This window comes from Physcomitrium patens, chromosome 9 (assembly GCF_059467195.1).
Source record: "Physcomitrium patens ecotype Gransden chromosome 9, ASM5946719v1, whole genome shotgun sequence".
NCBI classification, from domain to species: Eukaryota; Viridiplantae; Streptophyta; class Bryopsida; order Funariales; family Funariaceae; genus Physcomitrium; species Physcomitrium patens.
Window position 1 is genome coordinate 9,823,468 of NC_143418.1, and position 13,236 is coordinate 9,836,703.

The window sequence follows — 13,236 nt, forward strand, 5'->3', positions numbered from 1 at the left end:
CTCAAGTTTATTAAAACATTTTTAAGTAGAAATTTTTTGGATTTTTCTAAAAGAAAAAATATCCAAATACTAAAATTATATTTATTAATAAAAAAATATCCAAATATTAAAATTATGTTTCAATAAACTTCTACTAGATATTTACATAGATAATATTTTTTATTAATACTATAAATTTTTTAATAAAAAATATTATCTATGTAAATAAAAAATTATTTAATTAGTAAAACAAAGATGGTCTAGTTTTTAGAACAAAAAATTATTCTATATTTATGAATAATTTATAAAATTTAAAACTAAAAGTAAATTTTAAATGCAATGATATTACATCTATCAGCCAATTTCTTATGATTAATAAATAATATAAATTTGTTTTTATTAAATTTACTAAAGTCTCAAATAAAAATTCAAGAAGTTAATTTTGCTATCAGATGTAAGAAATTTATTATAAATGTTTCTAAGAATAAAGATAATAATTTTAAGATTGTAATAAAATAAATTACTCTTACATTTTTTTCTCAAAATTTATTTTTGAGGAGCTTAACTGTCATTTGGACTAATTAGAAACTATTTGCAAAAAATCCACCACGTTTAAGAAATACTTTAATAAAAATCTCACAAATGATTTTAATAATCATTCAAAATTCTTTGTAGCTATATTATTCTTTTTAGTAAGAAAAGACAAAGATCAACATAATTTGGAAAGAAGTAGAAAGAGTAGAAGGGCAAGTAATAACCTCATAGTGACAATATATAGAGTAGTTACAAAAGTAGTAACAAAATAGTTTATTTGCCATTATATAAGTAGTAATTTTAAATTAGGAAGTTTTTAAAAAGACCTATATATAATATAACTTCAATTTTTCGTAATATTAGGCTAAAAATAAAATATTTTAAATTTAAAAATATTATCAATAACTTAAAATTGGTGTATCATATAAATAAAATTAATTTAAGGTAATTAATATAATTAATTAAAATATTAATTAAGTAAATAGAAGTAAGTAGAAGTATATTAATATGAAATATTTTCATCAATAACCTTTAAAAAAATCTCTCATATCTACATTAGATCTTTAGATTCTTTTACATCTATCACATGGCTATTAAAATTTGTTCTATAAGTTTCTTACTTTTAGAAAGATGCATTAAAAGCATCTTATAACTTAACATTTGAGCTATAGGCCTTGTGGTCTTTAAAAAGCTTCTAAAAGATCTTTTTATTAGCTAGTATTAAAGACATAAATCTAAAAAAAATCCAAAAGACAATATATTCATGTTTTACTAAAAATAAAAAATAATAAGAAAAATAAAATAATTATAAGATAGCAAAGAATTAAATTTGCTATTACCAAATATATAAAGACTAGAAAACCTTGAACTAAGACTTGAACATAATAAAAGTGTTGACAAGATTGAAGATGGATTCAATTTTGCTTCCATATATACTAGTTCTAAAGAAGCTCTTGGATAAGTTTTATAGAAGTTATAAGGCTAGGAGCTTAAATATCAAATTATAAGTTACTTTCAATGCCACTTTCTAAAAGTAAGAAATTTATGGCATAAGTTTTAATAGACACATGGCATATTTTTTAAAAATCTAAATATATAAGCCAAAAATAGGAAACTTCTTTAAATTAAATGATTAATAAAAAAATTAGTTAGAAGTAAATAAAAAAATATTAGAGAGATTACAAATAAATAATAATTCTAATTTATTTTATTTTATTTATTTATTTTACAAAAACAATATTAGATCAACTTATAAAATCTATTATAAAAATTTAGAGAAATACTTTTAAAAAATTATAGATATTTAAGAAACTATATTTTTTTTAAATATATTGGTCCATTCAAAATTGGAAAAAATACAAAACACTGTAAAAAAAATAGCACGATTAGCAATCAATATGAAATAAGAAATATTATTTCTATGCAAGCCATAATATCTTAGATGAAGATAATATTATAAGATTAAAACCTCGAGGCTACTTTGAATCATCTCTTCCACCACATTATAAGTTTTAATAAAATCTTAATTCTTGATTAAAAATGAGCTATATTTTAAAGTAATTATAATTTTTTTTATATTTAATTTTTCATAATATTTTAGTTATAAAAGTAAAATTTATTAATTTTATCTTAATTCAAGTTTTTTTGGTCTTCTAAAAATATAAAATATATATATATATATATATATATATATATATATGTATTTTCTGCAATTTATCACACTTTAAAAAAAAATCTTAATAATTAAGATGTAAATTATATTCTCATAAGTTCTCTGAGCCATTAATATTATTCTATATTATAAATAAAAATATTTTATCATATCTTCAAAACATTCTTTAAGATAAATATCTTAAATAAAACTAATAATAATATTACCTAATTTTTTTCTTTCAAATAAATAATAATAAATATTTTATTTATTTTATATATATTTTTGGTTTATTCTAAAAGATAATTAATATTATTATTCATTATATTATAGATTATTTTATTTTTATATTTTCATTATATTTTTGTATTTATGTTAAATCATAGTGATTGGATTAAAAACCACTTTATTCTAATATTATTCAATTTTAAAATTATTAAATTATTAAAAATTTATAATTTAAAAACGAAATTGGAATCTATATATATATATATATATATATATATAGACGTAAAAAGTAGATAAATATAATTTAATTTTACAAAAATTATAATTTATTTTACAAAAATTTATTTAAAAATTTTAATAAAAAATTGGATCAGATATTACAGATAAAACGGTTTTTAATTTTTTATATTTAGTTAAAATTTTAAATTGAAGAAAAAAAAATAAAACAAAAACCAACAATCTAAAAGAAACAAGATTTTAACTTTAAATCTTCTAAAAAAATCTTCTAAAACTTAAATACCAATTAGAAACTATAATTATGTTATACCAATAAAAAGAATTATACAATAATAAATATTCATATTATTTAAGGAAAAGATGGTCTTTTACTTAAATATTTTTTAAGATAGTAAGTATATTAATTTGATAAAATAACTTATTCAAATGAGGTTAAATTATATAATATTAAAGCTTAGATTCTTACAATAAAATCTATAATAATAATTTACTATAGTCTATTTTTAATTAATTACTAAATAAATCTTAAATATTAGCAATACTTAATATTTCATCATAAAAATTTAAAAATCTAAAAATAATTTTAAAAATAAAGTTAGAATTAATGTAGTAGTTCATAATTAATTTTTAAAATTTATTGAATCTAAAATAGTTTAATTTGGGTAAATTTTTTAAAAATTAGATTTATAAATAATAATAGTAAAATTTCAAATATATTAATATTTTTTAAATAAAAAATATTATTTTTAAAATCAAAATTATTAGAAAAATAAGAATTTATTAATGGTTTTCTTTCACTTCAAGTGTAATGGATGCTTATATTACTTAAGTGTAAAAGTAAAAAGAACTAGGTATAAGTATTTTAGGTAACTAACATCTTCTTTAAAAAACTTTAAAAAAGTTTTCTAGATGTAAATTTTAAATTTTAAATTTTAAATTATATATATATATATATATATGCGTGTGTGTATTCCAAGTGTTTATTGAAAAATGCCTAAATCTTTTCTTGCATTTAAAAAGTTGTATTGGAAGCAACTTACAACTTGACACTTAAACCATAAGCCTTGTGGTCCACACAAAACTTCCACTAGACGTTCTTAATAGCTAGTATATATAGAAACAAGACTAAGTTTCTTCTAAATCTTATTAATATCCTTCTTGTATTCTAATATAATTTGAAGACTTTTTTGCTCTTTTGTAGTTAAAAATAGTCACTTTAGTTTTATTAAATATTATATCTGCCTTTTATTTGTCTACTTTCTCTTTTTTAATGATATAAGAATATAGTCTTTTCAAAGTTTTTTCTAATTCCAAAGCTATGAAAATTCAACAATATAGTTATTTTTTGTAATATTTTTTATTTCAAAAGTAAATAAATCAACTTTGTAAGTGAATTCTAAACATATTACCATTACATGTAGACAAGAGCCGAAGTATTTTGATAAAATAAGATATTTTTCTTTGAAGATTCTTAAAATAAATCAATTTTTTTTATAATTATATGTTTTTGATAACTTGATAATAGACCCTCTATAAGCACATTTCTATTCAATTTTTTTATACCTTTAATAAAATAAAATAAAATATAAGTATTTATAAATTTTAAAATATACTTATTTTTTGAAGTATTTACAATAAAATTCATAGAGAGAAATTGAGAAAGAGTAGCAAAAATAAAACTCCAAATTTTGCAATAAGAATTATATTTACTTTCCATCTAAGTTATAAAATTCTAATATTTTTTTTTTCAGTTTTATTAAGTATAATAATTATAACTGCTTGGCAACAAAGATTGAAACAACATGGCTTTTAACAATCAATTCCAATATTGCTTAAAAGATGATATTAAGAATTTATTATTAAAAACATTAAAAGTAGATTTATTATAAAATAAATCACTTAAGTAATTTATATATATATATATACATAATGAAAATATATTAAAACAAAAATTTGACTGAAATTTTGATATTAAAACAAATTAAAAAATAATGTCTAAATATCAAAATTTTCTTTAAAAAATAAAATACCTTTTATTGTTAGATTTTTATGTCAAGTCTATTAATATATGATATTTTACAATTTCTAGCTTAATAATGCACTAAGTATTTTTCTATAGAAGGAATATATTTAAACTCTAAATCTCTTCTTATAATCTATGATACAACTAAAATGTTTATAAACATCCATCTCTATAATTTTTATTCTCTTAGAAATCCAAATCTAATTAATTCAAAATTCTACTAACTTATCATCACAATCTAAGTAATTATGAAAAACCTAAATAAAATCCTAATCAAGTCTTTATAAAACTTTTAAAAATCTTATATAAATTTCAATAAATCTTAAGTACATCCTAAAAATCTTAAAGAAATCTTATATAGATTTTATAATTTCTTAAAGAAATCATAAACAAGTTCTAAAGAAATCCTAAATAAACCTTAATAAATCCTAAAAAATCTTATTAAATCTTGAAGAAATTCTAAGAAATTATAATCAAATCTTAATGGGATTCTAATTAAATCCTAATCAAACCTTGTTGAGTTCAAATAAAATCCTATCTACCAAAAAATAACTTTAAAATCCTAAAACATTTTAGTTAATGATTGATTTTGTTTTATATTGTACAAAATTTATTACATATCAGTTGGAAATAAGTGCAAATATATTTAAAAATAAATAAAATTATTAATTGAGAAAAAGTACCAAAAAGCAACTTAGATGTTGGACAATTTCATTCTCCAATTTTGATATTAAACTCTTATCCATAAGATATTATTTTTCTATTAATAATATTTTACATAATATTGCTAAAAATATAGATCTTATTTTATTGAAAGTAAATATTAAAAACATATTGGAATATGCTAGTTTAGAAAGAATATGTAAGTTTAGAGGATGCATAAGTTTAAATGGAGTGGATGTCATGTTTTAATATAGAAATTAGATAAATTAATTAAAATATGACATCTATTTTTTTGAAACATGTACATATTTTAGCATGTATCAGTAATATTTTAATATATTAATATAGAATATTTTTATTTTTTAAATTAATTTTTTACGACTTATTTTCTCTAATTCTTGTATCATGTAGTAAATATTTTTAACTAAAATAATTTCTTTTACTTCTTTCTTTGAATAATTTAATTTATTTGCTTGTTTGCTATATGTATCTTCAATTTTGTCTTATTAAGTTCTTATACAAGAATGTTGCATTGTTATAGATTTTCTTCATAATGTATGGTCGAAACCATCTTATTACAAATTTTTTAATTGTACTATATTACAAGTCTAAGTTGTCATCATATATTAACATCTGATCACCATTTTTAATCTCTTTAGATTGTAGTGAATTTTTTTATTAATTCTTTTTTTCTTCTATATCCTTAATACTTTCAACCTCTCTAATTTTATCATGGCTTATTTTTATTTGTTAAATCTACAATGCTAAAATTTTCTTTCTATTAAAATTATCCTTCAAAAGCTATATATTCTTATTTTCTATTATTTCTTCTATTGGAATTTATAAATTTTTTTCAAATATAGGTGAGTTTGTAGAGACATGAGAGATTTTTTAATTTTATTCTAATATAAAAAATTAAGATAGATTATATCCAATATATCCTTTAGAACTACTTTATAAGTAGGTTGTGGATTTTGTGGTAATGTCTATGGAACTTAGGCAATTGAAGTATTTAGTACTTACATAACAAGATTTTTGCAAATATGGTTGAAGGACAAGCATTAAGAACAAAAATACTAAAAATATATGTTGATTTCTTTTAAAAGATGTTATTTGCTTCTTTGATTGTATTAAAAAATCATAGAAAATATATGTATATTAGATGTAAGAAAAGTATAAGAATTCTTTGAATGAATATTTATACACCAATTTCTTCTAAAATCTTTGTTTAAATTTAGTAAAAGTTGCCCAAATTTCTTTTATCTTATCAACCTATTCTCATAAAATTCCTTAATAATATTTTATTGAGCTTTTAAACCATATATTACTTCTTCTAATACTTTTTTTTCTACTTTTAATACTTCTATACATATCCAACATGTAAAACATTATCTACTATCTTTTCTACAAAAACAATTAAATTCTTGATTTTTCAAATTTTTTTGTTGCTTTAATGTATTTAAGAAGTTCATAATAACTATCCATTCATCTTCATAAAAATTTCTTTAAAATATTTTTAATGTTACATATATATATATATATATATATATATATATATATATATAATACATTATAAAGTAGTTCTAAAGGATATATTAGAAATAAAACATTGTATCCACATCATTTTTTATATTAATCATATCTTCTTTATCATTATACATATATAATACTTTATCATAATACTTGTAATAACATATCTACAATTTAATTATCTTTCTTTGCAATATATTTAAACTTTGGATTCAAAGACTTGATATATGTTATTTAGCTTAAATACATAATATCTAGAATAGAATAACTTGAAATCATTTTCAAAGCAAAGAGATAATATATTTTTATAACTACTAATGTTTCAATCAAGTATTGATTTTTATTCTTTATATTATTAACACATCTCATAATTTTCTTTAAATTTATGCATGCATCTATTTTCTAGCATTCAAAATCTTTGCTCCTATTCTTATCACACACATGTTCTCACTTTCATCATTTTATCCAATCACCCTATCATTTTTAACTAGAATAGCATCATTTATTACAATTATAGATCTTCTTTATTCATAATTTATTTTCTTCAAAGTTAGAGCAAAAAAAAAAGAAAAGTATTATAATTTCTTCATATATTTATACTCTTTCTTCTTTCTATTAATTCAATTTTTTATTTTTCAAGAACTCATATGATAGATTTGCTACATGTACAAAAAGTAAAATTTATATAGAATAGAATAGACATATCCATAATAACCTTTTGACTAATGTTGTAATTTTTATTCTTTTATCTTCTTAATGATATCAATGTTTTTAATATTTTATTTAAAACCATATAATCTATGCATGTATCTAAGAATAAGAGTGTTTTTATTCTAAAACTAGAGTTTATACTTGATAAATTCAAATAAACTTCTTTCCACATTAATAAAAACTTCTTACAATTTATAATATAATTTGCAGTAAGTCTATAATACCTTCTTTGATCTAATCTTTCATCTTTTTTCTTCTATATGTCTATTAATAAAAAAATCATTTGAATACAGCATATTCACCTTATTCAGAAGTTGCATGTCTTGAATACATGTCATTATTCTAATTTTCTTTGATATTGTAAACCATCAGTTGAAATAAATCGCCACAGATGGTTCCAAAATCTCTATTTTAATCCTTTTATGGGTATTAAACTCAAAATTCTCATTTATCTTTTCTAACCATACCTACCTTTCTATACTTGTATACTTAACTATACTCTTTAGTATTTATTTATACTATTCAAACTAGGTTCAATTCATTTATTAAAACCTTATCCATTTCTATACTTACAATCTACAACAAGAAATGGGTAAAAAAAAAAAAAAAAAAAAAAAAAATCAACCACTATTTCATCCATACAAATATGCACTTGGTAATTAATTATATACATATATACATATATATGTATATATATCCAAATATATAAATAAATAAATACTCTCTACTTCACGCATTAAACCATGTTCTAAAGGTGCTGGAGTGCTGCATTAGAATGTGGTTTTGTTATCAACTTTAGAAATTCCACACTTCTCTCTGAACTGCAGAATCACCAAAGGAGCTACTAATGAAAAACATAGCAGCGTTGCATGAAGAAGCACACATGGAAGCATAAATAAGTCAAGTTTCTAGAGAATGAATCGTTTGTTGCACAAAATATGAACAAGAGTATGCATCCCAATGTGGTGATTCCATAGCAGGTCAGTCACAAACATCTCCTTTTCATAAAACTCCCTGTTATTAGTAAGAGTGTTGTCGTCAAGGGACTTGAACAGTTAAACGACGGAAATATTTTAGCAGACTTTTTATAAAGCTAGGGAAGCTTAGCAAGATCAGACCATTTCCCTGCTGAGGTTGTGAAGTAGCTAGAAAATCTACGAGTAATGCTCCAGAAATCAGAATCCAATGCGAGTTCCTCATGCCCTCCTCACTTCATGAGTTTCCTGGTTAAATTCACGTACTGCTTGAAGAGTAATATTTGTTTGCTTTGACTGATGCTGAGATGTTCAAACTAATGCACACGAGGTCTCTGGTTTAATTGCATGAAGAGTCTTTCCTGATTCAATATCTTTGGATAGTGCAGCAAATACTCTAGGATTGTGTCACAAAAGGTTCTGAGTCTGGAGTTATGTAACTGGTAATGTTCTCACTCTCCACATTTGAATCTCTTATGAGATACTTAGAACCAGTTTAAAATGTCAGATAGTGCAGTTGAACAAGCTCACATGGTGAAGCCAACATTGGAATTAATTTGAATCCTCGGTTTTTCCTTTGGGCAGGTATTGAAGTTGACCATCTCGCAGTTCTGGATGCTGGCGGCGTTGCCATGCCATAACTTGCAAGACTTGCCAAGGAAGCCCACGAAATATAAGTGTACATGATCTTATTCTGCAGTAATCTATACTGAACAGGACTTAATTGAGGTTGGAGCCTTGATCCCTTCCGGCGACATGGTATCTGTTGGTGCTTAAATGCTGAAATTGTTTCTGGCGGTGGAAATGAAACCCGCTGCTTTTCAGTATGGTTATGTTGGACAATATGGTTAGGTTTTTAAAGGACTGGTAAATAGCCTGAGAAGCCAATTGAGAGAAAGTACATATGCTGTTGCATGTAATAAGTTTAGAGAGTATTGTATTTTGACAGCTTGTGAGATCAGTGCAATGTTTCTTGGATTACTACATGGATCACAAGGCTGATGAAGCCAAGTTCTTCCTAGCTTAAGAGCTGTAGTCTTGATGTCGAATCCTCTCTTGTTACTAAAACCACTCGATCATTCTTCGAGATTGAACTATCTTGTTGATGACACCAGGATTAATTTGCAATTGCGGCGGTTTAGCCATTCCGTTTCCGAGCTGCCTTCATACTTTCTTGGGCCGTTTTGTACTGTCAAAGATTGATGTTCATCTCCTTCTGGCTGTTGATGATATTACATCTTTTCAGTCTCAGAACATTCATGTTTAAATTTCAAATTCAAGATTTTACACCAAATCTATTTTGTGCTCATTAGAAGTGGCAGGACTTTCTTCCGTTAACTCTCTTAGCTAGGTTTTGCTGACATTCAAGTCATCGAGGCATAACAGATGTTTCAAATTATTCGTTTATTGGAAACCGATAGCGAAAACTGATGCTCAATTTCGATTTTACTTATTAGTTGTCAAGAACTGTGGAAGTAACATAAATTCCTGGTCGATACTTTTGGAAAATTGGGAAGATTAGGGAAGACTTCGTTTGTATGAACTGAAAGTGCCTCTAGATCGCTCTCCTCAGTCCTTGCAAGTGCAGGTGTCACGACAAATAACATTCCGAAGCAATTTTTCTAACTACATCAAAGCAAATTGAACTTCTAGTTCATGTTTACGGACGTCAGATTATGCTACAAATGTTTGCTCCAACGTAATGACACATGTGAGAGGTTTGTGAACTCGACGCCCAACTGCAGGACGACGTGTCAGCTGCGTGATGCTACCGACTTCAGGGGGTATCATTCGTCGACCTGTCTGCCCAGCATAAACATTAAGAGAATAGGCGTCCGGAAGTCGGCAGCAATCAATTAGATTGTACCACCGCATAGTTAATAATTTAGTAGATATTTACATGAACAACAGCATAACATGAGTGGCAACATCTCTTAAATTATAGGTTCACACTCAAATAGTAAAAAGATCATCGAATATGAATTTGTAATCTGATATTCTTCTTTTGTACATTTGATACTCTTTACGCACGTTTTACTCGTCATCTTATTGTGACGGAAAAATAACTTTCGAGTACCATTCTTACTATTAAAAAACGAAAAAATTGGGAAGAACCAATTGAAAAGGCTAAGTACGACGCATGTGGTGTGCTGACATGTGTGTCAATGTCGAGACAAACGACAACTGGGTTGCGAAATAGCAATGGTGGAGAGGGGACTACTAACTACCGGAGGCACTGACGCGGAAGACCAGAAGCTGCCAGTCAATGTCTCTCCGCCTTCATGCCGCAATTGCGAAAAGACATGGCGTGAGCGTGATTCTGAATAGCCATATCAATACAGGTTTGATGAATTCCCTTCTATGATGGCAAGAAATTTGAGAATACTATTGTGCCTGCTCAATTGGGCGATAGCGATAGCTGCGCCGGCGATCGACTCCCTACCCCACTTGGACAACCTCCACGCAGAGTGCGGGAACCCACAAACTAGTGCATCGTCGATCCATCGCAACAAGAGCCAACCACACTGTTGCAGTCCAGCTCCAGCGAGAGACAAAGATTTGCGGTAGATTGCCAGCCAAATCTAGTGTCCAGAAAGCCAGCTCCAACTTGCGTGACGGCAAGCACTGATATAATCAACCAACCCAAGCAGCATACTATCGAGAGGGTGAGAGACACCGCTGTTGTATTTCCCATGAATATCTCCCGCAGTGAATACGACCGATGGGAGTCCGGCCGATGTCGTAGTTTGGCCAGGAAAAGGAATATACCCGGAACTCCAGAGTGTGAAACTGCAAGAGCTGCAATCAACTGCAGTCGATGACATGGGCGGTAAATTGTTATGCTTTTCGATTTCCTCGGATGTGACGTCGATTTTTGTGGAATCTTGTGTCTGCAGCTTTCAATTCGGAGGAGGAGATCTGCTTCAGTAACTTTTGAACCGCAACGAAGACCGAGCGGCAAAATCGCCGAACCCTGAAGGACTCGTTAGATCCATGGTCCAGACGGCTCAGCTCGGAAAGATCCTGTGTGTGTGCTTTGGCACACTGCTCTTCCTTTGAAATGGACCTACACAGGCCAGAGCTTCTTCGTTGTTTCCTTCTTTATTCTTATTCCTCGCAAAAAATTTAAAAAATAAAAAATAAAAAATAAAATGAGCATGATACTACATAGAAAATGATCCTAAGGAATGGAATCCACCGAAAAAAAAAAAAAAAAAAAAAAAAAAAAGAGTTCACAGTCTTGGGTTTCTTTTTTTTCTTTTTTTCTTTTTTTCTTTTCTTTTTTTTTTTTTTTTGCTGAAATCTTGGATCTTTTCTAAAGGACCGTGTTCCATCGGGCAGTTTACTTTTGGGCACACTCGATCATGGCAGCTCCAAGCACGCGGCAATCTTTCGCGTTTCCGGGCAGCTGCCCGACAGGGGGAAAAGTGCGGCTGCAGGCAACTGCAGTAGATGCTTCCATTTCCATGGTTTGCTGCTGGGTGCACAAGAACCGCCCGCAAAAAAATACAACGAAAATTAAATCGAAAAAAATAAAATAAAAATGGACGGTGATGAAAATCTAGGGTGCTATCGATGGTCGGACCGGACTTATCCACAGGCATATTCAGGTCCCCCAGCTCGGCCCCCCCTCCTCCGTTTTATTTCCCCCTCATGTCAATCCAGGCAATCCAGGCACCAAGGCCAGGGGATTTGGTTTCGCCTTATTGTCTGGAGCCACAACTAAAAAATAAAAATAAAACCCGTTGCATCTTTATACTCATGAACAACGAACGAACGAACGAACGGGTAGCCCTCCTCTCCAGGAGTCTTCTATCTATATATTGATGGCAAGGATCAACACAAACCCAAAAAGGATGGAAACTTCCTTCCCCATCGTTGCATGGATTTGTGGGATGATTGTTGTGGATTTCTGCAAAATATACACATGTGTCATGAGGATGCTTCCTGAATAGTAAATAAACCCTTTGATGTGGTCAAATGTGTCCAAAAAAAATTGGAATTCTTCCTTCGTTCGACGTAAATGTCGATAGTAAAAACACGACAAGTTATTGAGAAAACATACCAATTAAAGGAACATTAGATTGGACATGTAAACCAAGAAAACCATGGTTTAATTGGGGGGGGATTCAGGGTACAGAAGGGTAATCGTTCCACCAGAATTCGTTCAAATTTTTAGATTTTTCACGAAAACAAACAAACATGAAATCTGTGGCAAGATCCAAGTTCTTTCACATGAGGACACCGTTGAATAGACAACCACATTTCAACCTGAAAATACTCAATTCGCAACCATTTAAACACCCTTCAGAGGGTCTGTCTTTGCCATGTAACTGCAACAATGACTCACTCAATCATGGAATAACCCTGAAACAAATGTCTGGTGACTTGGCAACACTAGCCTGGATTCAGTTGGACCTCCCTTGCTCTGTCGAAAGCAAGCTCAATAAACAAACTTAATATGGGGAAAGGGTATTGGAGGGAGCTCCATCCCTATTACAGCAGCACTCCGATCGCCCAATTACTAGCTCAACTATTCAAACCCCCTCCAGCAAGGGCTACATCCTATAAATATTAGGGTGTCTCCCCAACATAGTATGACTTGGCCGGTATCCAATTCAAAATTAGAGTAACTGATTCAACTGCCTTGGAAAGGGGACGCGCATCACGAGAGGGGACTCTAGGAAAGGATAGTCCAGAAACTC